Source organism: Mus musculus, chromosome 1, assembly GCF_000001635.26.
Source record: "Mus musculus strain C57BL/6J chromosome 1, GRCm38.p6 C57BL/6J".
In the NCBI taxonomy this organism is placed as follows: Eukaryota; Metazoa; Chordata; class Mammalia; order Rodentia; family Muridae; genus Mus; species Mus musculus.
Window position 1 is genome coordinate 79,175,482 of NC_000067.6, and position 27,751 is coordinate 79,203,232.

General features: G+C 38.0%; 1 long non-coding RNA gene across 1 annotated transcript in view; it reads right to left on the reverse strand.

Annotated features, from left to right (window-relative positions):
* The window catches only part of Gm29536 (predicted gene 29536), a 432,889-nt gene that overhangs the window by 383,859 nt on the left and 21,279 nt on the right, over positions 1 to 27,751 (reverse strand). The window contains exon 2 of the long non-coding RNA NR_151519.1: positions 11,117 to 11,272. This is a non-coding gene — a long non-coding RNA (predicted gene 29536). The remainder of the gene's footprint in view (positions 1 to 11,116; positions 11,273 to 27,751) is intronic.

Genomic DNA, 27,751 nt, shown 5'->3' on the forward strand with positions numbered 1-27,751 from the left:
TAATATAGTAAAAATGGTCATCTTGCCAAAAGCAATCTACAGATTCAATGCAATACCCATTAAAATTCCAATGTAATTCTTCATAGAGTTAGAGAGAGCAATTTGCAAATTCACCTGGAATAACAAAAAACCTAGGATAGTAAAAACTATTCTCAACAATAAAAGAACTTTTGGGGGAATCACCATCTCTGACCTCAAGCTGTATTACAGAACAATTGTGATAAAAACTGCATGGTACTGGAACAGTGACAGGTAAGTAGATCAGTGGAGTAAAATTGAAGATCCAGAAATGAACCCACACACCTATGGTCACTTGATCTTTGACAAAGGAGCTAAAACCATCCAGTGGGAAAAAAAATACAGCATTTTCAACAAATGGTGCTGGCTCAACTGGCAGTTATCATGTAGAAGAATGAAAATAGATGCATTTTTTAAAATGATGCATGTTATATTTAGCACATAAAATATACTTACATTCTTTTTAATTAGATATTTTCTTTATTTACATTTTAAATGTTATCCCCTTTCCTAGTTTCCTCTCTGAAAATCCCCTATCCCCTCCCCCACACCCTGCTTTCCAACCCACTCACTCCCACTTCCTGGCCCTGGCATTCCCCTATACTGGGGCATAGACCCTTCACAGGACCAAGGGCCTTTCCTCCCATTGATGACCAACTAGGCCATCTTCTGCTATATATGGAGCTAAAGACACATGTGTTTTCTTTGATTGGTGATTTAGTCCCAGGGAACTCTGGGGCTACTGGTTAGTTCATATCGATGTTCCTCCTATGAGGCTGCAAACCCCTTCAGCTCCTTGGGTACTTTCTCTAGCTCCTTCATTGGGGACCCTGTGCTTGGTTCAATGGATGACTATGACCATCCACTTCTGTATTTGCCATGCACTGGCAGAGCCTCTCAGGAGACCTCTGTATCAGGCTGCTGTCAGCAAAATCTTGGAGGCATCTACAATAGTGTCTGGGTGTGGTGGTTGTTTACAGGATGGATCCCCAGGTGGAGAAGTCTCTGGATGGTCGTTCCTTCAGTTTCTGCTCTGAATTGTCTCTATAACTCCTCCCATGGGTATTTTGTTCCCCCTTCTAAGTAGGATCAAAATATCCACACTTTGGTCTTCCTTCTTCTTGAGTTTCATGTGTTTTGCAAATTGTATCTTGGGTATTCTGAGTTTCTAGGCAAATATCCACTCATCAGTGAGTGCATATCGTGTGTGTTCTTTTGTGATTGGGTTACCTCACTCAGGATGATATCCTCCAGATCCATACATTTGCCTAAGAATTTCATGAATTCATTGTTTTTAATTGCTTAGTAGTACTCCATTGTGTAAATGTATCACATTTTCTGTATCCATTCCTCTGTTGAGGGACAACTGGGTTCTTTCCAGCTTCTGACTATTATAAATAAGGCTGCTATGAACATAGTAGTGGATGTATCCTTATTACAAGTTAGAGCATCTTCTTGGTATATGCCCAGGAGTGGTATTGCTGGATCTTCCAGTCGTACTATGTCCAATTTTCTGACGAATCACCAAACTGACTTCCAGAGTAGTTGTACCGGCTTGCAATCCCACCAGCAATGGAGGAGTGTTTCCCTTTCTCCACATCCTTGCCAGCATCTGCTGTCACCTGAGTTTTTGATCTTAGTCATCGTGACTTGTATGAGGTGGAATCTCAGGGTTGTTTTGATTTGCATTTCCCTGATGATTAAGGATGTTGAACATTTTTTAGGTGCTCCTCAGCCGTTTGGTATTCCTCAATTGAGAATTCTTTGTTTAGCTCTGTTCTGTTCCCCATTTTTTAATAGGGTTTTTGGTTCTCTGGAGTTCAACTTTATATATATATGATATTAGTCCCCTAACGCATTTAGGATTGGTAAAGAACTTTTCTCAATCTGTTGGTTGCCTTTTTGTCCTATTGACAATATCCTTTGCCTTGCGGAAGCTTTGCAATTTTATGAGTTCCCATTTGTTGATTCTTGATCTTACAGCACAAGCCATTTGTGTTCTGTTCAGGAATCTTTCTCCTGTGCCCATATCTTCGAGGCTCTTTCCCACTTTATTCTATATAAGATTCAGTGTCTCTGGTTTTATGTGGAGTTCCTTGATCCACTTAGACTTGAGATTTGTACAAGGAGATAAGAATGGATCAATTTTCATTCTCCTACATGAAAACTGCCAGTTGAACCAACACCATTTGTTGAAAAGGCTGTCTTTTTTCAACTGGATGGTTTTAGCTCCTTTGTCAAAGATCAAGTGACCGTAGGTGTGTGAGTTAATTTCTGGGTCTTCAATTCTATTAATGGATCCATTCTTATTTCCTTGTACAAAGCTCTAGTCGAAGTTGATCAAAAACCTCCACATAAAACCAGATACACTGAAACTAATAGAGATGAAAGTGAGGAAGAGTCTCAAGGACACGGACACAGGGGAAATTTTACTGAAAAGAATACCAATATTTTATGCTCTAGGATCAAGAACTGAGAAATTGGGCCTCATAAAATTGCAAAATATAAATTTTGTAAGTCAAAGGACACTGTCAATAGGACAAGACAGCAACCAACATGTTAAGAAAAGATCTTTACCAATCCTAAATGCGTTAGGGGACTAATATCCAATATATACAAAGAATTCAAGAAGTTAGACTCCAGAGAATCAAATAACCCTATTAAAAATGGGGAACAGAGCTAAACAAAGAATTCTCAATTGAGGAATACCAAACAGCTGAGGAGCACCTAAAAAATATTCAACATCCTTAATCATAAGGGAAATGTAAATCAAAACAACCCTGAGATTCCACCTCATACAAGTCACAATGACAAAGATCAAAAACTCAGGTGACAGCAGATGCTGACGAGGATGTGGAGAAAGGGGAACACTCTTCCATTGCTGGTGGGATTGCAAGCCGGTACAACTACTCTGGAAAGGTTTGGTGATTCGTCAGAAAATTGGACATAGTATGACTCTAAGATCCAGCAATACCACTCCTGGGCATATACTCAGAAGATGCTCCAACTTATAATAAAGACACATGCTCTACTATGTTCATAGCAGCCTTATTTATAATAGTCAGAAGCTGGAAATAACCCAGATGACCCTCAACAGAGGAATGGATACAGAAAATGTGATACATTTACACAATGGAGTACTACTCAGCTGTTAAAACAATGAATTTATGAAATTCTTAGACAAGTGGATGGATCCAGAAAATATCACCCTGAGTGAGGTACTCCAATCATAAAAGAACACACATACTGTGCATTCACTGATAAGTGGATAATTAGACTAGAAGCTCAGAATAACCAAGATAGAATTCACAGACCACATGAAACTCAAGAAGAAGGAAGACCAAAGTGTGGATACTTTGGTCCTTCTTAAAAGGGGGAACAAAATACCCATAGGAGGATATACAGAGACAAAGTGTGGAACAGAGACTGAAGAAAAGGCCATACAGAGACTGCCCCACCTGGGGATCCATTCCCTATACACTCACCAAACCCAGACATTATTGTTGATGCCAACAAGTGCTTGTTGACAGGAGACTGATATAGCAGTATCCTGAGGGGCTATACCAATGTCTGACAAATACAGAGGTGGATGCTCCCAGCCAACCATGGACTGAGCTCAGGGTCCGTAATGGAGGAACTAGAGAAAGGACTCAAGGAGCTGACAGGCTTTGCAGCCCCTTAAGAGGAACAACAATATGAACCAACCAATACCCTCAGAGCTCCCAGGAACTAATCCACCAACCAAATACTACACATGGTGGGACTCAAGGATCCAGCTGCATATGTAGCAGAGGATGGCCTAGTTGGTCATCAGTGGGAGGAGAGGCCCTTGGTCCTGTGAAGGTTCTCTGCCCTAGTGTAGGGGAATGCCAGGGCCAGGAAGCATGATTGGGTGGGTTGGTGGGCAGGGGGAGGAGATACGGGGTAGAGCAATTTCAGAGGTGAAACCAGGAAAGAGGATAACATTTAAAATGTAAATAAAGAAAATATCTAATAAATAAAAGTTCTTCTCATGTCTACACTGGTGAAGAGAGTTGGTGCCAGGACACTTACAAAAAGACCAAGTCCCCTGACTTCTCAGCTCTGTCTCCACATGTTCAGACTCTCTTCTCTCTGCCCATTTAAGTGTCCTCTCCTTTTTCAAGCTTGTCTTAGCTCTAAATGATCTGTGCCTCACACTGTAGATCACAGTCCCGTTCCTGAACTTTCTGCTCAACATTTACTCTTCAGTCCTGAAAAGTGTGTCATGTCTCCCAAGTGTGCTTGCATTTTAATGAGAACTAAAGGAGAGAGACTAATAGTGAATTTAAAGTTCAGAGTCACCCCACTCTGAGCAACCTTCATCTTATATTTCTCTTTTTATATAAAGTAAAAAACATTTTGGACTATGATGTCTCTTCTTACCCAAATATTATGATTGGACACTGGAAACTTTTATGCAAATAGAAAAGCCATAATTTTCAAGGGCTTCCTTAGGCTCTATCACAATGACATGCTGATTTGTGCCAGAGACAAATGGCTCAAGTACAAGTAGCCACAGTGGTGCTTTCCTCATGACACACTTTTGATAAAGCAAGCTCTTAGTGACAGGTCAGCTCAGGGGCCTTTTCTCTGCCTAATGAACAGCTACTTTGTGGTTCTAACAGTTCCTGCTATTTAGAACTCGATAAGAGCATAATTTTCCCCCCAGCAAATTGGATATCCATTTTTCTAATGTTCTTTCTATTTCAGACGAGAGGCCCCTTATCTTTCATTATTTTAATTTTGGAGACAAGGGACTCAAGTTCTGATTCAATATGCTTTTTTCATTTAATGAGAGGGGGAAAGGACATCAGTAAATTTCCTATCATTTTTATAAATTAAATTTGAATTACGTGGTCATTTCTCAGGAACAACCACACCATAAGCTTAGCTTTGTCCATGGTATGTGCCATGTACACAGGACAAGGGAAAAACCAATGTTCAAAAAGCTTATAAATAGGTATCCTTATTACTTTTTCAAATATTCTTGGTGTCATTTAGTGTCCCCCGCTTTATCCTCCTATCCCCCCACACACCTAAGACACCTCACACTGGTTCACCTTTTCCCACCCCATGGCACCCATGTTCTATTCTTCTCTATATAACTCTACTGTTTTAAATATGGATATACTGTTTTAAATACATAATATATATTGCTTAAAATATATGGATACAGTTTAACTGGAGTTACTTCCTATGGGGGATAATGCTCTTCCTAGAAGCAATAGATTAGCAAACAAAATGTCCAGTGTCAGATGGGAGATACTCCTCCTTTAAGTTGGTGGTTGAAGCAGTCCAAGAAACTCATACAACAATACAGGCTGATATAATTGTTCTTGGTGGCATGCCAGATCCCAAGAGGAAAGACCCTGTTGTTGTAGACAGCACACATATCAGTCACAGGGCAGGTCACAAATGGTACTGACCAGGAAACATAGGCTGGTTTTCACCATATTGACAGGTCCTGTGTAAGCTGCTGAAGCAGAAAAGTTATCAGTAGTCCTACCCAGTTGTAAATCCTGTGAACTGTAATAATCAGCAATGTAATGACCCAACTAGATATGCCTAATGATACTATAGTGGTACTAATGTCTTAGCAACTAATGTCAACAAACAGCTGTCTTGTTAGAATGAAGGCCTGCTTAATGGGAGGGAAGTCATGTTTGATACTGTAAGCCTTGCCAAGGACCTATGACTGGAGAGGTCATAGACAACAGAGGAGAGCCTCCTATCATTTTTCTAAAATGATGTAGTATCTATCTACCTTCTGAATCCTTATCCTTACACCAGTAATGCTCTCCTCTCATCAAAGAAGCTTCTTTTTGCAGTGAGGCCATTACAGAGAAGCACAACTGGCCAAAGTAGAGAGAAGACGTGACTACAGAGTGTTTAGACAAATGGGATTTCCTGGTCATATACTACCCTCTCCCAAAGTCTCAGAAAATATCGAGAAAAGCAGATATAAAGACTATACATTGAGAAGAACTACTGAGAAACTATCTTTCAGACATGACAGAACATGTTCAGTGCTGGCTGTTATCAGCAGCCTGCAGAAGATCAAGCTAGTCTATGTTCTAGATTGCAGGTAAGAGGGACTAAGCAGGCACTGCCTCTAACTGGACAGCAGTTGGAAATTGATGGCTGCTGAGGGCCAGTTTTCTTCAAGAGTGCAGCCCTTGAGTACAGCCATGCTGTAGTGGATGCCCCCACACCCATGCACCTACAGACAGCACTAATTAGACTCAGTGAGCTTAAAGAATCGAGAGAAAACAGGGCATGAACTTGAGAGGGGATATTGTGAAAATGGCTTCCAGGTTGGAAGGAGTTGGAGGAGATAGTACGAGTTGATATGATTGAAATACGCTGCAGAAAAGAAATCAACCAGGTGTTATCATGTAGAAGAATGCGAATGGATCCATACGTATCTCCTTGTACTAAAGTCAAATCTAAGTGGATCAAGGAACTTCACATAAAACCAGAGACACTGAAACTTATAGAGGAGAAAGTGGGGAAAAGCCTTGAAGATATGGGCACAGGGGAAAAATTCCTGAACAGAACAGCAATGGCTTGTGCTGTAAGATCGAGAATTGACAAATGGGACCTAATGAAACTCCAAAGTTTCTGCAAGGCAAAAGACACCTTCAATAAGACAAAAAGACCACCAACAGATTGGGAAAGGATCTTTACCTATCATAAATCAGATAGGGGACTAATATCCAACATACATAAAGAACTCAAGAAGGTGGACTTCAGAAAATCAAATAACCCCATTAAAAAATGGGGCTCAGAACTGAACAAAGAATTCTCACCTGAGGAATACCGAATGGCAGAGAAGCACCTGAAAAAATGTTCAACATCCTTATTCATCAGGGAAATGCAAATCAAAACAACCCTGAGATTCCACCTCACACCAGTCAGAATGGCTAAGATCAAAAATTCAGGTGACAGCAGATGCTGGCGTGGATGTGGAGAAAGAGGAACACTCCTCCATTGTTGGTGGGATTGCAGGCTTGTACAACCACTCTGGAAATCAGTCTGGCGGTTCCTCAGAAAATTGGACATAGTACTACCGGAGGATCCAGCAATACCTCTCCTGGGCATATATCCAGAAGATGCCCCAACTGGTAAGAAGGACACATGCTCCACTATGTTCATAGCAGCCTTATTTATAATAGCCAGAAGCTGGAAAGAACCCAGATGCCCCTCAACAGAGGAATGGATACAGAAAATGTGGTACATCTACACAATGGAGTACTACTCAGCTATTAAAAAGAATGAATTTATGAAATTCCTAGGCAAATGGATGGACCTGGAGGGCATCATCCTGAGTGAGGTAACACATTCACAAAGGAACTCACACAATATGTACTCACTGTTAAGTGGATATTAGCCCCAAACCTAGGATACTGAAGATATAAGATACAATTTGCTAAACACATGAAACTCAAGAAGAATGAAGAATGAAGTGTGGACACTATGCCCCTCCTTAGAATTGGGAACAAAACACCCATGGAAGGAGTTACAGAGACAAAGTTTGGAGCTGAGATGAAAGGATGGACCATGTAGAGACTGCCATATCCAGGGATCTACCCCATAATCAGCATCCAAACGCTGACACCATTGCATACACTAGCAAGATTTTATCGAAAGGACCCAGATGTAGCTGTCTCTTGTGAGACTATGCCGGGGCCTAGCAAACACAGAAGTGGATGCTCACAGTCAGCTAATGGATGGATCACAGGGCTCCCAATGGAGGAGCTAGAGAAAGTACCCAAGGAGCTAAAGGGATCTGCAACCCTATAGGTGGAACAACATTATGAACTAACCAGTACCCTGAAGCTCTTGACTCTAGCTGCATATGTATAAAAAGATGGCCTAGTCGGCCATCACTGGAAAAAGAGGCCCATTGGACACACAAACTTTATATGCCCCAGTACAGGGGAACGCCAGGGCCAAAAAGGGGAAGTGGGTGGGTAGGGGAGTGGGGGTGGGTGGGTATGGGCGACTTTTGGTATAGCATTGGAAATGTAAATGAGCTAAATACCTAATAAAAAATGGAAAAAAAAGAAATCAACCAGGGATAAATAAAATTGATAAAACAGCCATGATTTGATAATTATTTAGCTCTTGTGGATACAGGCTTCGCTGTACACTATTCACTGAGATGTCTGAAAGGGAAACAACACAGAACAAGGCCACAGTCTTCCCTCAGACCTGCCTGACTACAGTCCAAGGTTGCACAAAGAAAATATCCTCTTAAAGTTCACAGTGGAGATGAAATTACCAATTAGGGTTATGCTAAAGGTTGGTTTATGCACTACTTATTTTTCAGAAGCACTGATAACTCGGCCAGTTGTCAAAGCATTGAATTACTCTTTAATCAAAGGTAACAGAATACCTTTTCTTTGATCTGTATTTTGATCATTAATTTTAAGTATGTGCCCAATTGGCATTGCTGCTGTTAATGAGTGAAACCAGATGCCCTGTAAGTAGAGGGTGGGACTGGAAACCTAAGCCTGACAATCACTAACAGATTCATGCCGGCCTTAGATTCTACTATGAAAAACCGCATGTTCTTCATGAATTCTGCAGAGATAAATGTACTTTATGGCCTAAATGTCACAGTCTCTATGAAATTCAGTTTGACTGCTCTTTCACATGTTAAGCACAGGGTTACCATATGACTCAATAGTACCATTCCTAGGTATACACCATAGAAGAGTGGAAATATGGGCCGACATAATGATTACATGCAGATGTTCTTAGTGGTATTAATCATAATATCCTAGAGTAATAGCCAATCTCAGTATACCAATGTTAAATGGATAAATAAGATCAACATGTCCATAACATGCAATATTATCAATCAACAAAAGGAACAAAATATTATAATATTAATGCATAAATGGCATATCTATACATATAAACATTGGCTAAGGCTATCATGCCAATGTATCAGAATCCAGGTGGCTTAAATAATAAGATGTGTGTTTCTGACATTTCTAAAGGCTAGAGGTCTGAGATCAAAGCGTCACCTAGATTGATCTGTTCTAAGGTGTTTCTGGTCTGTAACTGGCCATCTTTTCCTTGTTTTCTTTCTTTCTTTCTTTCTTTCTTTCTTTCTTTCTTTCTTTCTTTCTTTCTTTCTCTCTCTCTCTCTCTCTCTCTCTCTCTCTCTCTCTCTCTCTCTCTCTCTCCCTCTCTCTCTCTCTCTGCCCCTTCCTTTCTTTCCTTCCTTCTTTCTTTCTTTCATTTTTTTTTGACAGCATTTCTCTGTATAGCTGTGGCTGTCTTGGAACTCACTTTTTAGACCAGGCTGGCTTCGAACTCAGAAATCTGCCTGCCTCTGCTTCCCAAGTGCTGGGGTTAAAGGCATGCGCTACCACGCCCAGCTCGTTTTTGTTGTTGTTGTTTTGTTTTGTTTTGTTTTGTTTAACACAGTCTCCTTGTATTCATGTATCCTGATGCCTTTTTATAAATCTTGGATCAAGGCTATCCCAAATAAATACTAGTCACCAAAGCCAGTCACATTCCCAGATTCAGAGAGCTAGGACACCTACATGTAAAGGATTCCTGAGAAACAACTCAATCCAGGAAAGCCCCAGAATCATGTGGCAAAAATGTCAACCTAAAAATTTTTAACTAACACACACATACACACACACACACACACACACACACACACACACACACACACACACACACGCGCGCGCGCGCGCGCGCACACACACACACCTCATTATATATACATATATATATATATATAAATGGGAGAGAGAATATAGAAAATTTTAAAAATAAGATTCCATAAATGGCTATACAGATCTATAACTAAACTAGAACCTTCTGGATTATACCATATAAAAAAATTACAGTTTGCAGTGTTAGGATTTTAACATCCTTACAAAAGCTATTAAAAGAATACATGTGCATCCAATGTAATACATATTTCCATAAGCTTCTCTTTTTGTGTCTGTTTTTTTACTCACTGATAATCTACTCTAAATTATTTTAGTCTCTTAAGGTTTTAATCAGACAATTTAATAGTTTTCTTTTCCCTCTCTTCTGCCTGCAATGCATCTAAACTGACATTGTTTTACATACTATTGTCAAAAGAAATCATCTGATGTGTTTATGTAAACAACTGCTGAGCCATCAAGTCCTTGGATGTAGCTATCACTCCAGTGCAACTCATGTGCTCCCAGTCCTCGACCTCCTGTCTTCATTCCCCAGCTGTTTCCTTCATCCCAGAACAAGGTGTAGACCTCCTAGCATGTTTGTGTTCTTAGGGCACATGGCAGAGCCTGCCTCCAGCTGTCTACTCCCAACATTCATTTATTCTTGGCTCAGGGAGCTTCAGTAGAATGGCATGTCTGAATTTTAGTAAGAGATGGACTCAGCTTCCTCAATTTTCATAGCCCCCAACATTTATCCATTGCACTGCCATTTTTGCTTTTGGCTGAAGACGGGCTATGGGTTAGGAGTAGGGTGCTGAGCATTTTCTTAAATCTTAGTAGCACCTGCTTTTGTTGGTTTTAAAGACAGATTTGCCCTTCGTGGGTTGGGATGGGAACAGTTATATGAGTAAGAATAAAAGCCAAGGATGGCATAGCAAAAAATCCATTCAATATCTTTCTCCATTCTGAACTCATTCATCTCAATTATAATGTTTCTGTTTTCATATATGACAAAACATAGTTCAGCAAGGTCCGAGAATCCACAGTGGTACCCAGATATACTGATCAAATTCCTTATACTAGGCACCTTGGTTAGATAAATTACATTTGTATATAATGAAATATCAAATAACCACTAAAATTCACTATGGAGAACAATATTAAATGACATAGAGAATAGATCTCAATTTTGTAGAAAAATGTATATTATATACAATAAAAACCCAAATAAACATCTATAAATAAACAAAGTAATTATCTCTAGGTGGTAGGATTATACTTGATTTTGATTTTATTTTGCTTCCATTCTTAGTATTTTCAAACCATTTTAATGAATATGTGTTACTTATATATTTTTAGAAAAACAGAAAATTATGATAAATGAAAGAGATCTGTCTTACCAGAGCTGCTTTCTTCTGGTAGTCCTGTATGAAGTAAGCTTTGTCCTCAGTATTGATTCAGAAGCCTTCTGGCATTGGTCCTGATAGATCATGGCAGCAGATGAAGGAAGCGCTCTGAACAGAAAGTCACTTTCTGTCTCTCCATTGTTATGAATGCTAAATGAAAAACCAAAACAGACAACAAAACAATTATTAGGTGCACTGAATTGAGTCTTGGAACACTATTGGTCAGGGGTCTCTAGATTAACAGAAATGACAAAATGAATCTTTCCTCTCTGTCTCTCTGTCTCTTTCTCTACACCTACACACACACACACACACACACACACACACACACACACACACACACACACCAGGATTTATTAGAATGGTTATGAGTTATGAGTATTCCAATGATGACTGTCTCCTGGTGGAAAATCCAAGAATCCAAAAGTTGTTCAGTTCATGAGGCTGGATGTCTCCACTGGTCTTCAAAATACACTGGAATCCCAAAGATGTAGGCTCTAATACCAGTGAATGGGTGAACTTGTCAGCCAGAGTAAGGGTAGGCAGGCAAAGAGAAAGCTATATGTTCTTCCATGTCGGTGTATAGGCTTCCAGCAGGAAGCCTGGCCCAATTTAGATCTGGGTTAAATGTGTGTCTTCCTACCACAAGATCCTGCTTAGAAGTATGTCTTCCCACCTTGAATTAAGCAGATATCCCTCACAGGTGTGCCCTCCATTTTGGGGTTTTAGGTAATTACAGGTATAATTGAATTGACAACCAATAATAGCCATCACAAACACCATTTGTAAATAGCTTTCCAAACATACCAAAAATGTTAGTATTGGGAGACAAAGACTAGAAATTTTCCTATGTGACTTACTAATGGTATATAGTGATTATAGAAAATGAGATCATTTCAAACTTCATGGCCTTAGGCATGCTGCAACACACAGAAGCATCATCTGTACTTGTCACAAAGCAAATGTCTTTCTTTTACCATTAGTCTAGATAAGGCTTTAAACTCCTATAAATTTTTCTGAAAACCCATTTTTCAAACTAACTGCATTTATAATGTACTCTCATCAATACAGTATTAATTCTTGTAGTATCGATACTTTAAAGAGCCAGTGAAGACACTATCTTTTGCAGTTCACTTTTATAATTACAAGGATGTTGGTTGACCAGTTGTCCCATCTATCTGTATATATTATCATCATTCCATGTAATGGTTAATCTTCATGTGAGATTTTCTTGTCCATGTGGTAAAGATTGAGCATTTGGGGAAGGCAATAAAGAAGTGTTTCTAATGATGGCAACACTTTAAGTTAAAATTCGAATTTTGAGATCAAGCATAACTTTATTGCATCCCATCTGTGACTGCCTTCACTCATATCTTTTTTGCAACAACCGATATTTAGACCAGAGAATAAATTCTGATAGCTAGAAAAGAAGATTATGGCCCCTATGTAGTTCTCCTGTTTCAGTTTGCAAGACAATAATTCATATTATTTCCTTGTAGATGCTCTTGTGCCAAGGGTGTAAAAGACCTCTCTGGTTTGAAGAGGGAATTTCTGCCAAGGACAAGTTGATCCAAAGAACCTCTAAGACTTGTTACCTAAACGGAATGTTTGAGATATTTTTTTGCCTGAGTAATGAAATGCACTTGAACTCTCCAGAATGAACTTTAGCACTGATTAAGGCCTACTAACGAGCAAGCTTGGAGGAACTTTGATGAGCACAAATTGCCACCCCCAACCCTACTGCAAAACTGATTGTTCCAGGACTTAGCAGAGGCCTGGCAAAGTACAAATACAAATACAAAACAAAACAAGTGAACAAACAACATTATTGAGTCAAACATGACCATTTCACACACTCCTGACTGGCTTCAGAGGCAATACAGAGAGCAAGAAATGCTGTAAATGGTTGCTAGATTTACCAAGTGGACTTCTATGAAACTTTGTTTGGCTTGTGTTTTTCATCTATCCAGAGCTCTATATGAGTTTCTCTGTAATTCATCAACTGGGTAGCTTCTAACATTTGGTGCATATTTAAATCATTCATTAAATTTTACAACAAACCATTGGTAAGGTGATACCAACTCAAAGGTAAAAGAAATAGTAACTCAAATGGTTATTTTCCTCAAACAGAAACTCTGAGTAGAATAAAAAATTAAAACCTGATCATGGATCTTATTCTTTTTAGTTTCTTCTCACTATCAATATATTTGTAAATGAAAATGCCCCTTCCTGCACCCCCACCTCCCAGCCCTCCACCCCCTACCCTTTGTATTTGAGTACTTAGTCATCAAGGGATGACACTATTTGAGAAGAATTAGAAGGATTGGAGGCCTTGTTGGAGGAGATGTGTCACTGGGGGTTAACTTTGAGGTTTCAAAAGTTCAAGGCTTTCTCTCTCTCTCTCTCTCTCTCTCTCTCTCTCTCTCTCTCTCTCTCTCTCTCTCTCTCTCTGACTGTAACTGATAATGAAACTCCATGCCTCTGAAACTGTAAACAAGCTCTGACTTAATGCTTTCTTTTCTAAGAGTTGCCTTGATCACAGTGTCTCTTCACAACAGTACAACAGTGGCTAAGTTAAATATTGTCCTTGTTGGATTTTGTTGTCACCTTAGTACAACATAGTATTAACTACAAAGAGGGAACCTCAGTTAAAGAATTACCTAGATCAGATTGCCTGAGGCCATGTCTATGAGAAACTGTCTTGAATAGTGATTGATAAGTGAGGGCCCAGCCTACTTTGGGTGGCACAGTCCTTAGGCAAATGGATTTGGGTTGTATTAGAATGCTAGTTAAACATGAGCCAGAGAGTAATCCAGTAAGCAGGATTCCTCCAGAGTTCCAGATCTAGGTTCCTAGTTTCCTGACTCAAGTTCCCTTGATGGATCATTACCTGGAATTGTAAACTGAAATAAACCCTTTGCTACTCATATTACTTTGACTGTGATGTTCACCATAGCAACAAAAAGCAAAGCAAGATAAACATCAACAGTTGCTCACTCTAAGATCAGGGATTCAAGGTTTCAAAAAGTAATCACTTTCTCTCAGTGTCAAGATGTACCTATCTGACATTAAGCAGAATCTTTAAGAGATGAGATAATTCCTTCAAGGTCTCCTTTGCAGACATTTCCTCTAGCACTGTCCTGTTTTTTTTTTTTTTTCTTATTACATTCAATAATACTCACTGAGGTATTTTCAATTACACTGTTATTACTCTTCCCTTTAAAAGTTTCTCAAATTTTAGTGTTTAAAATAATCATTTAAGGAGTTTGTTAAAAATGTACATTTTCCAAGCTCTATTCCTGGAGATTCTGAATGGGAGAAAGTAGATCACCAGCCAAGAATCTGTTTTGAAAACAAGAAGGTAGACATGCATTGGACCACCTCTGAGCAACTCTGCTCTAGATAAGTGGTCCATGCATAGGAAAGCAGGTATACAGAATACAGTTACTTCAAGTTAATTTTTTATTTTTTTAACATCTGCCAGGCCCTGTGATTCAGCTTTTTGGAGATGATTTTAACACATGATACCTTTCCAGAGATGCTGTGATCAAACTTTAGTCATAGACATGATGCCTACTCAGTGCTTGTTATAAGTTTGATCATTTTTACAGTTTCTCTTGTAAGAAAACAGAAATGATGGAAATAACAAATTGTTGCAGCTCAATGTTATTCTCAGCTTAGTCATACCCAGAACTATAAGTTCTCACTTCAATGAACAGAATCTCCAGAACTTTCAAGTCTGCTTCCTGTAATTTTCACCTCCTGCCCTTTGATGCTAACTTTAAATATGTTGGCAGCTAATAACCTGAGAGGGGTCTGCCTGTGTAGCCTATCACAAAAGAACTGGTAGCATTGTAATTTGGTTTCATCATTGCCAAGAAGATCTGTTGATATTGGGGAAGGAGGCTGTTAAGAACTCCCAAAATGTCCTAATCTTTGAGAAATTAAGCAGTGGAGGTCAAAGTGGGGGAAAGGAGATAATGTCATGTTTATTTTAGGATAAGACCAAAAAACTATTTCACAAGGAAGATATGTGCTGAGTCTTCATGGCAACTATAAACATGTCATTCAACTGAGTCTCTATGGCAACCACTGATGTGTCACTCAGCTTTTACTATAGACTAAAGAAAGAGCAGCCCCCTCTGCTTCTTTGTCTTTTGAAGACCTGTAATTGTCTTGTGTACATGGATGCTAAGTCCAGTTTGGAAAATTAAAGTCATTGAACTGTTCTTGAATCCCTACAAAAATACCAAAATGTCCATAAGAAATGTTGAAGAAGACAGCAAATAAATTAGATTTAGAAGGTATAGGTTTTAGTTTAGGAACCAGAACCCAACTTCCTAGAGTGTCAAGGATTTAAATTGACATTCTGTTCAACAAAGGTTGTTAAGAATATTGGCTATGAGTCAGACTCCTAAGGACTTAATATCTCCTCTGCTACCTCTGACTGATAAACTTGTGTAAATTGTTGCCTCTAAGCCCCATGTCCTTATTTGAAAAGGGAAATAACAACAATACATATTGTACTAAAGAAGTAAATGACACCAAGTGAGGGAACAAAGATTCCATAAACATAATGGTTGAACAAACAAATGTTTCCCCAATTACAAGGACATTAAACAGCTGTAGCTATGGAGACATGACTCACATTTGAGTGTATGAAGCTTCTCCCAACCACTGCTTCCGCTTCATCCCGACAAAAAGTAATCATGATTGTTGGTTCAATGTCAACATTTCCTTAAAAGGAGGCTGTGTCTCTCTATGTATTAAGGAGATGAGGCAAGGAGTCAGGGGAAATGAATCAGTGGAGCGAAGTTAATAATGAAGTTTCTGCAGAAATTAGAGAGTTAATCCATTACTGTTAGGTACATTAGAAAAGTAAGATTGTGGATAAGCATATATTTTGCTTTTTCTGTATAGTTTCTATGAAATGTAAGTGAAAGATTTCAAGTATTTTAAAACTATATTTGGTGTCTAGACCAATTGCTCTCTGCCTTAATACAGTTCTTGAACTATAGCTCTGCAGAATTAGTAGTAGGAGTTTTACAACTTGTGATAGAAAAACTTAAATCCAGAGAAACGGCTAAATCTACTTAGACTTTTATGTGTGCTAAATCCCACCTTTGGATGAAACACAAAGAATAGAGATATATCTTTCTACCTTCTGAAGTCACAAGATATTTCCAAGTGTAACAAAGACCCAGAGCCAGAGGCTATAGGAAGGTTATAGGAAGGAATAGGAAGGCTATTTCTTCTCTTTGGCCTGTGGCAATCTGCTCCAAACTGGAGTCAATCCTTTCACAAGTCCCACTGTGTCAAACTACAACCAGACTTTGTTGGCTAACAACTTCTGACCAGCATTTCTGGTCACTATAGGGTGGCTAAAACTCAAAAAATGGACAAGAGACTTAATATTCTTATATTAAGAAATTTATCAACAGGGATCTTAGTGAGATCCAGGGCCAGGATGGCGACATGGCTAAAGATCCTTAGTAGCACAAAATCAAACTGCTATTTGTCTCCCCTTACTGTTAGACAGCATGCCCTCCCTAAAATTTACTAGTGGTAGATGTTGAGACCATAGGTTTCAAAATGTACCATCTCATGTAAAGATGAGTTAATGTATGACATCTAGGAAAGTACTGCCTAATATTTTGTGGAAATGTCAGGTTGACAGAATGACAACTTTACAAAATAGCTAAGTGCTCAAAGTCACTAGAGAAAAAGGTGTGTTATAGAACAAATGTCAAACCAAATGGGAAATCTACAGATGGGAGAGGAAGTCTAGTCACAGTGGAGGTGTCTCCTAGCTTTTACTAGGAACATGATAGGCTTACTAGACTATTTTTACTCTGTCAATACATTTTATTTGCCAAAGGATAAACTGAAATTTAAAGTAGGACTAATATATATATATAATTAAAATGATAACAATGTGTCAAAGTATTCAAGTTATAAAGGAAAATAAAAATATTTATGGAAAAATATCCAAGAGTGAAGTGTCATTGTACTTTTAAGTATTAATAAGTAACGGAGGATCAACACTTTAAATTATTGAGAATAAGTAAAAACTTAAATGCCAAAAAGATAGAAAATTAAAATTAGAGACAGTAAAAATTAGGGGGCCTAAGACAAGTACTGGACTTTCAATGTTTGGGATTAAAAAAATAAAATTAGAAGCCTAATTAGAAGAAACTAGAAGGTTATAAAATAGTTTTTAAAAAGAAGACATGATAAGCATTAAGAACATCATAAAAGGATTAAGCAATAAAAGTGTGATGTTTCAAATTCATTGACTGAAGAAGTTACAAAGAACATGTGAAACTATGTAAGACAGGGCAAAGATGGCAACGAGGCAAAGCAGAATCAGTCTGGATTACATACTCAAGACATGCAGGGGCAGAGGTACCCTTAAAGCTGTTGGCTCTGTGACTTCAGTTCTCCTTCATGGATGGATGGATTTCTTTTGGGAAACTAAAGAATAGAACCATCATCCCTGGAAACAGCTGAATGGAAGTAAATATTACAAAACCATATGCCTTAGCCAAAAGAGTGATGATATTCCTCTGGTTTGAGCTATATATGACCATGGAATTTGAAGGGACCCACAAAAGACAGACCATGAATGTTTGCTCTTATGTATGAGAGAGAATTTTCTAAACACAACATTGAAGATGAGATGTTCTGGGAAAGAGGACTTGTGGGCATTAAAGGAGTGGGATAGTGGAACTAATTCTCCACACTGAGGAGCACAGAGCATAGAAAGACTGGAGAAATAGACAAAAGCTGGATCACAGATGGTTATAGATTTAAATTTCCACAAAGATGAGGGTGCTATTATCTTCCAGGCCAAACACGTAAGTGAGAGAGAGAAGACAGACACCTGTGAGGTCTAATAAAGAGAATCATTGGTAGTTTTCAGTCTTTGAGAATTATTTAGAATAATGGGACAGAGAAGAGCTGAGGATTGCCTCTGTGTATCACTATTAAAGGGACCTTTGTGTGAAATATGGATTCTTTCCCCGTTCTGTGTGGATCCTCAATCTCTCTAGCACCATTTATTCAATGCTTCCATTTCTTCCCGAATTCCAGATATGCTCATGTATGTGTGGTTTTGGTTACAGACTCTGCAGATCTATCGTAAAGTTCGGAGCTGAGACCATCCAGAGGTCCCCCAGTGAAGGAGCTAGAGAAAGTACCCAAGGAAAGGAAGGGTTCTGCAACCCTATAGGAGGAACAATAATATGAACTAACCTGTACCCCTCCCCAACCCTCCAGAGCTTGAGTCTCTAGTTGCATATGTAACCGAGGATGGCCTGGTAGGCCACCAATGGGAGGAGAGGCCCTTGGTCTTGTGAAGATCATATGCCCCAGTACAGGGGAATGCCAGGGCCAGGAAGCAGGAGTGGGTGGGTTGGGGAGCAGGGTAGGGGAGGGTATAGGGGACTTTTGGGATAGCATTTAAAATATAAATGAAGAAAATATCTAATAAACAACATTAAGATATTAATTTATTAATTAATTAATATAGCTTCTAGTAAGCTTAAAGTTCAGTGTCAGAAATTATTTAACTCCCTATTAAAGATACATTCAGGATGTTTACATTTCCATGTAAATTTTGAAACCAGATTTTCAATTAACATAGAAATCTCCTAAGAGATTTACAACAACATTCAGTCTCCCAAACTGTTACACAAAAAGAGGACATTTAAAATGCTAAGTTTTTTTTCAAAGAACAAACAAGCAAATTTGAGAGTGGAGTATAATCCTTCTATATATACTTAAGCCTTTCATAATTTAATGATCTTATATTATCTGCAATAGGCTTCTCCAACAGCACTTGATAGTTTGCTCCCATTGTTGACAGACTTTAAATGAATACTTTAGTTAGTTTTGACAAAGGTCATCATCAAAACAACCAAGATATGAGATAGACTCTTCAATACTCCCAAATGTTCTTTCATCCCTTTATAGTCATTTATAGATCTCTTCCACACTTCAGCTTCAAATGTGCTTATCAGTTTAATCTTTCCAGCCCTAAATTTTCATATAAATAAAATTGTACACACATCCCCCTTTGACTGATATTCTGTACTCAGTGGAACATTTCTGATCTTTATTTGTGTTGCTGGGTAGTATGTCAACTTGTAAAAAGGAAAGTTTACTTAACAGTATCTGTTTTGATGTTAGAGATTCCAGTCCATAATTTAGTAGCAAAATTACTTTGAGCCTTTCCTAAGGGTGATGGATGGCAAGAGTGGGCAACTTCTGACTTAATGTGGCGGGCTATAACATGAAGTAGGAAGCAAAGATGGAGAAAAAGGGGAAGAGACCACTGTTCTGTAACCCTCCTCCAGGGCAGTGTCTGACTTAATGACATTCTCCTATCCCCACCCCCATGTATCCACCGTAGATGCCATTGATTCTAAAAGCACCATTATGCTAGGAACCAAGTCATTAACACATGGGCCTCCAGGGGAACAGTTGTGTAAATGGTAGCAAGTATGATCTATTGGTATTTTCTGGCTGTGAACTTTCCATTCAAATGGTTAGACTACAACTTATTCATCTCTTTCTTTCTCCTGTTTGTTTGTTTGTTTGTTTGTTTGTTTGTTTGTTTTTGGAACAGGGCTTCTCTGTGTAGCCCTGGCTGTTCTGGAATTAGTTCTGTAGCTCAGGCTGGCCTTGAACTCACCGAGATCCCCCTGCCTCTGCCTTCCAACACTATGACTATTGGTATATGCCACCACCTCCCCACACTTGCTCGCATTTCAACAGAACATTTGCTTCACTTTATTGAGTAGTGGGATGTAAGTGAAAGGTCAGTTGTTCCTACGTCCTGTCTTTGTTTCTTTTTCTCATTTTTGTTTGTTTGGTTTGGTTTGGTTTTATACTGGTAAGAACATCAGAAAAAATGGCCAAAGGAATTGATAATAGTTATAACTTTTTTTCCATTTTCAATGGAAACTCTCTCGATGTTTTACCATTATACATGAACATTTTTAATAGAATATTTTAAAATCCAGACTTTTCTTTATTGGACTAAAAATAGTTACTCTCTCATTTTATAAGTTTTTGAAACTCCTATTTTAGCTCTGTTTCATTTTCCAGATGCCTTATTGCATGTGATGAAATGAGTATCTTCTTTCCCCACATTTTATTTTAGTCTAGTAAAATGGATCATAGTGTTTTAAAATATTGTAATTAATCCATTTGTGGGTGATTTTATGAATCACTGGATTTTATTGAGAATTTATTATTTTGAGAATTTAAAAAATATATTCATCTTAAAATTTTATCTTTAATATCTTATTTCCTACTAAAGTCTGTTGACAGTTTGGAATTACTACCTCATGAACTTAAAAATACTCTCTCTCTCTCTCTCTCTCTTTCTCTCTTCTCTCTCTCTCTTCTGTCCTTTGGATATGTTTGAGGGTTTTTTCCTCTCCATTAATATTTGGTAGAAACTTAGAGAATCCATCTGTTGCAGGCATTTGTTGTGGGGAGGTTGTCATAGAAGACAGTTTGTGAGTAGAGACAGGGTGGCACAGATGTTTCTCTTTTTTCCTGCTTTGACTCTGTAGCTGTACTTTTCCAGATATTTTCCTGTGTCTAACCTTTAGCTGTTACTGTCAAGTATCTGGTATCATCCTGTTTTCTTTCTAATGCCATGTCTGCTCTGCCATTTCTAAAAACTGGTCGTTTAGCCTTTTGTCTCTTTGCTCTCCATTAGACGGGCTAAACATTTGCAAACCTTGCCCCTACTGATTCCTCTGACACTAATATTCTACTTAGTAAGGTCTTCCATTGGTACTAGTCATTTTCCCCCATTTCACTCAATATTCTTTTCTTTCTTTGGAGGTAGATACTTCAACCCTTCGTTAAGTCTCAGCCTTTTTTGCCTATTAATAATATATATATATATATATATGTATGTATATGAAGTAAAATTTTCTTTCAGTACAAAGCTGTATATCCTACAAGGTTGGCTATGTAGATACCTTAATTATTAACAGAAAAAAATGTTTTAATTTTCACCGTATTTTCTTACTTATAAGCTAACTAAAACATGCTGTTTCATTTTCAAATATATTTTTATTTACTTTATTCATTATTTTAAGAAGAAGCTATTTATTTTCACATGTTTTTATTTATAAAAGTTTTAGAGTTATAAAAATTTGCAGACATAGTACATACCCACAATGAACACATAACTAATGGAACAGTGAGGTCGCATCACTATTGACTACTATAGGGGTGCTGTTGCTCACATGGAGTCTCAGATGACAAAGAAGTGTCAACAGGAACCGGGCCATGTATACGTATTAAAGACGCTTCTCCATATTGCCATTTGTATCTGTAGTATGACAAACATAAGCCCACGCTTGCGTCTCTACCACATTGCCACACAGATCCTTCTAGCTTCTCCTTTGCTTACCTAAAATGTTCTACTCTAGCAAAGTGCCTCTCTTGCTCTTTTTAAAAATGTGCTTGTTTTATTCTTCTCTCTCAACTTTATACATATTCATAACGTGTTTTAGCACATTCCCATTGTCCTTTTCTAGCTCTTCCACCCCACTGACGCTTGTTTTTTGGCAACAATTTCCCTCCTACTTCCATGTCCTTTTATTGCTCATCTGACCATGGGTGAGAATTCTTTTCTTGAGCAAAGGCACTGTACCTGAGGCAATAGCACTAGGAATATAACATTCTTTCCCCAGCAACAATTAACTGCATACAATTCTTCAGGAGGGGTATGGTCTTATAGATCCCTTCCTACTCTGAATGATTTCCCTTGTTCTGAAGTTTGCTGAAGTGGAAATTTCTAGTTTATTTGGAAAGCCAGTTGTGCCGCATGACGTTTTTCTGGAAACTGTCTTATGAAGGGATGTTTTGCTGAAGCAGACATGTGAGAGTACATGTAATGTTTTGTTGGAGCAGACATGTGAGAGTACATGTGATGTTTTGTTGGAGCAGACATGTGAGAGTACATGTGATGTTTTGCTGAAGCAGACATGTGAGAGTACATGTGATGTTTTGTTGAAGCAGACATGTGAGAATACATGTGATGTTTTGTTGGAGCAGACACTGGGGAGCATGTGATGTTTGGAAAGAGTATATAAATGGAACCCCATAAAGAGTGACAGGTTGCTCTTGCATTGCAACGCTGTGCAATCGTTTTCTGACCTTGCTTCTTTGCTGGTCTTCATTTTGGAGAGAAAAACACACAAAAGACCTTCTGTGGTGTTCCAACTGACTCTAGCCACTTCTGCTGACTCATGCTGACTCTGTGAAGCCTTGGGGCGGAGGGAGGTGGTTGTGCTGGATCATGCCACTGTTACTGACCTGTGTTTGGTGTTTGCTACTAAACTCTACTACTGGTATCTTGACAACAAAGAGTGGAATTGCCTCAAAAAAACTACTATTAAACAGGTCCTCAATCCCCATTTCCTATTAACTTTCTTTCTCCCCAACCTCTTGTCGCTGGATTAGAAGGAAGGTTGAGGTGTTTGAGCAGCCTACATAAAGAACGTTTAGAAAAATCTAAGCCCACAGTCTGCTTCGAACAAAGTTAATATAGTTTATCTGGAAATATTCTGATTACTGTTACCATGGTGTACTTCTTGCTCTATTATGTTAAACTTAATTTAAATATTACAGATAGAGTGAGTTTCCTATAATAAACATGTAACGAATTCTTCTTTGGTGATCTAGACTGAAACTGTTTCTCTATTGATGGATTCAGATCTTGAGAATCTTTAAGAGTGAACTGGTTCATGAAACTTTTGATCACATGTTCTTATAAGAAGAAAATTTTAATGGTTTATCTGTCTTTATCCATAATCCTGCTATTTAAATTACTTAAAATATATTTTATGTAGCAATGCTAAAATTGTATAATTAAATAATGGGTGAAGTCTGACAAACAAGAACTAGATAAATGTTGCACATTTTAAAATCTTTTTTTTTTCTGTTTTTTTTTTTTTTTTTTTTTTTTTTTGAGACAGGGTTTCTCTGTGTAGCCCTGGCTGTCCTGAAACTCACTCTGTAGACCAGGCTGGCCCTGAACTCAGAAATCTGCCTGCCACTGCCTCCCGAGTGCTGGGATTAAAGGCATGTGCCACCAATGCCTGGCAATGTTGCACATTTTAAATATTTTATTTTATAAAATAATTTTGCTTTCAATAATGTGGGAGTAAATTTCTTCCTTTCACACATCAATTAGTTTTTCTTGAGAACTAATCACAAGAAATTGTACTTTGATGACTCTCTCTAATATATATATATATGTATATATATATATATATGTACACACACATACACATATATGTGTGTATATATATATATATGTATATATATATATATATATATATATATATATATATATATGAATGAATGAGGGAGGTAGAGAGGGAGGCTGGCTGAGAACTTGCTATTTGGCAGAGGATGACCTTGGCTTCCATCTTCCAAATGTTAGGATTACAGGGTGTACCACCATGTCTCGTTCTATTTGATACTGGGGCTAGCACCTAGAGCTACCAACTTAACTACATCCCCAGTCTTGTTTTAAGTCTTTAAAAGTGAATTAATAAGTCACAGAAACTCTTCAACAGAGAGTTACACTCCAAGGTCGTAAACACTCGAATGTGGGTTTCTCTGAGAACTACTTTATATTACTCTTGACATAACAACGTTGTTCTAAGCAGTCATTTCCACAATGATATTTTGGTGGCGTGAGTTTTTCACTTATTATTGAAATGTCATCTTTACCTTGAAAGGTAGAGATTAAGTGTATTTACATAGAAATGTTGTCAAGGTTACACAACCATTTGTTGTCAGAAAAGGTCAAAACTTTTGGAATAATAAACATTTTGAAAAGCATAAATTCATGACTCATATTAAGCTCAATAACCTTTATGTACTTTCCCACATTAATAAATATTTTGGGCAAGCTAAACATTTGATATGCAGTGGGCTCTTTGCTTTTTTAAAAATTATCTCATATAATTCCTTATTTTAAAAAAACTCTTTGAATTTGCAAGTGAGGAAAACTAATTTTACATAGCAGTTTTGGAGTTTATTTTTAAGTATTTATTTATTTATTTATTTATTTATTTATTTATTTATTTAGATTTTCCAAGACAGGATTCTCTGTGTAGCACTGGGTATCCTGGAGATTTTTATGTAGACTAGACTGGCCTGAAACTCAGAGATCTACCTGCCTCTGCCTCCCAAATGTTGGGGATTAAAAGCCTGTACTTCCAACACCTGTTTTTATTGTTTGTTTATTTGTTTGTTGTTTTAATCCAACATCACTTAGAAGTGTTTTTAGGCCTGATTTCTCAGAAGATGGCCTCCAGCAACAACATTTGTTCATCAAGGGATGCATTAATAAGAGATGCCAGAGTGAATGGTTCTGTGTGTGTGTGTGTGTGTGTGTGTGTGTGTGTGTGTGTGCACGCGCGCGCGCGTGCATGTGAAGCAGAAAAGGGAGGAAGCCATAAACTGCATCTTGTGTGTGATTTTTGTGCTGTGACACAGACCTTCACCGCCTGTTTCAGTCAGGCCATGACACTCTTAGGAGATGAAATTGCACATGTTTTCCTTCAGTTTTCTACTCGATCTGAAAAGAGGCTTTAATAGCTACTAAGTAAAGAAAAGTATCCAGAAGTTGGAGGAGATGCACAATGGATGATCCAGAAGAATGGAAGAGACTGAGTGGAACACCATCAGCCTTGACTTCTGTTAATAGATAGCACACCAGGATCAAACCCAAGCACTGCAGTTCTGAACTGCACACTCTCAGTCCTCAGGCTAAACTACCGAGATAACCAACAGCCTCTGGGTGGAAAATAGACAGTCTTTCTCATCCTGTTTATCGCTTAATTGCATACACAAAGCATTATTATTTACTGAGATTTTAAAGTCATTAAAAATAACTTACAAAATTGATGACATCCTGCTATACTTTAGTTATTTGGATCCAGTCAGATTATTTTCTGTATTGGTTTTATATGTCAATTATATGGTAAATACATTTCCTATGTAGTACTATGAATATCTTACCAGTAGACTTATTTTCAGATTCCAAAGACCTTAGACTGCTCTAGGAGATATATTTGTTAGTATGGATTTACATGCAGGTATTCATAAATGCGTTCCTCTTACCAACCATATGTATGCCAATATACCCAGCCAACTGCTTTGCATAAAGGCATTTCTATAAGCTACAGTGATGTTGTGGAAATGTTGAAACTCAGAATTCTTGACCTTAGGACTCTGAGTTCTTCCTTTCTATATTGTTTTGGGGGATATGTATGTAGCTGAGCTGTTGGTCTGCTACTCCAGACTAAATGACTCAGATTTGCATCTTTGCATGGTGGTAAGGGTCCAAGATAGGTATAGGGAGCAGACTTCCAGCCAGATGGAAAGATGGAAGGAGATGAGAAGGGATTGAAGAACTGAAGGCACAGGTATATTCCATTTAGTTATTTAGTGATAACTATCAGCATGAGTAAATGCTAGGGACAGCTTTACATCTCTCTTTGACACAAGGAATGGCATCTGAACTGGCGTCAACCACCCATTGTGATAAAAAATGTGTGTTTATAGACTGACATATAAAAATGGGGCTGGAAGGTGTTAAATCTGACAGTCTTGTTTCAGGCAGACTCCACAGTAACTTCTTACTGGCTGGTTGAAAGAGGAATATTCGCTTCACAATTAGAATCAAGTTAGATCCTTACATATTTCTATTGTTGAAAATTAATACTAGCCAATACCTACATGGTATTTACTGAGTTATGGCATCTTAATGCTCATTTATTAACTTCATATATTATTTAATATACTAACCTATTAGTCTTTACTTACTACTGAAGAAATTTAGGTACAAAGAGGTTAAATAACATGTGTAATGCCTTTTACAGCTTGGAAGAGGTATCTAAAATGTGTACCCATTTGACAGTTTTCACTACTGAGAGAGTGAAAGTTGGGTTGGGCAAAGGGAAATAGAAGTCAGCTGCAACTATTCTTTGCATATGTTTTTAAATTTTAATGTGAGTAGTGGATACTATTGTTCACATTTTTGTATACCTAGAATGAGTCATGGTTTACAGAAGAAATTCTCCTTCATACAAATTTCAAATTTTAAATGATGTCAGAGTACAAAAGAAGAGCTTGCTAAACCCAATCATCTTTTATTCCATGGTGTCTTATTTTAATACATTTTAAGAAAGTATGAGAATATTTTTTCTTTTTCTGTTTTGTTTTTTTCTCCCAATTTGGACTTCAAAGAAGGCAAGAAACGTTCAAAATGTTCACTTTTTCAAAGATATTTAGGCATGAAAGGTTGAGAGAGTGGCTAGATTGGAAATTTACATCCTTCTTATTTAAAAAGGAGGATGACTCAGAAGTAGATACCAGAGAACAAAACTAAGATACCCAAAGAGTAGCCACCAGAATGGGTGAACATTGACCACCACTGTAGTCAGCTCCTGTGGCAACCTAACTAGAGTTTAGAATCATTATGGACCAGTAAATGCAATGTGTCTGTCTTCCTCTCTTTTGAATAAGAATGTCCTCTGTAGGTCTGGCATGCTTTAACATTGCCCATTGAAGGTATAGAGAAAGGATGACTTCTCCCCTCATAGATCATCACCAAGATGAAATCTTCCAGGGGAGGCATGTTTATTTGTGTGGGTCCATGCATGGCCAATTGTGAGTTAGACTGTCCTACAAGTGATCTTGAAATAAATGGCTATCTGGTGCCTTTCAATGTGATTATACATCTATTTTCCTGTAACATAGAACTCCACATCCTCCAGAGGCAGAGACATTTCCACGAAATTTGTTATCTATTCTAAGAAGAGAGTTCTTTAAACCTCTTTTGCAATCAGGAAAGACAGTATAATTCATGTCTGGTCAGTGGATTTGCAGTGGGAATAAGAGGTTCCCTATTCAAATCTGCCATAAGAAATCTGCTTGTCAAAATTCCTACTCTTTCCCCCTTAATTTTGTAGTCAATTCTCAGAAAGAACACAGAGCTGGCTATAATTCTGATGGAAAAATCATGGGGAGCATTAAAAAAAATAAAAAGAATAGTTTCATATGCTTGCTAAGATTCAGGATTTTCCTAAATTCTGTGTCACCAACAAAAGGAGCTTGCTGAGTCCTTCCCATTTGCTATTACAGGAAATAACACAAGCAGTAAGCAGCTGCATTAATGAGTCATGAGAATATCAGATACATCACATCCTTCCCAACCTTATGACCATCAACCTAGTCAAAATTATCAATATTGCTGGCAGGACAACTGTCTTGGTGCCTTTTACCTGTCCTTGATGTATTCTAATGTGTCCCAACATTTTGGTGAAAGAGACTTTTTCAGCTTGTTTATGCTTTCTATCAGACCCTTGGAGGCCCTGCCTTGTCTGGGAGCATCCAACACAGCAGTTTTGTCACAGATCCCTTTTGTTCTAGCTAATTTCACTGGAGCTCCACCAGCTTTGTCCCAGTTCCCAAATGTTCTATGTTTTTTTTTTTCTCCATAGGAACTTCATCTCAGCTTGTTAACTGTTGGCTTAGAGAAGCCTTATGCTAATTCTGATATTGGCATTCCTTCATCAT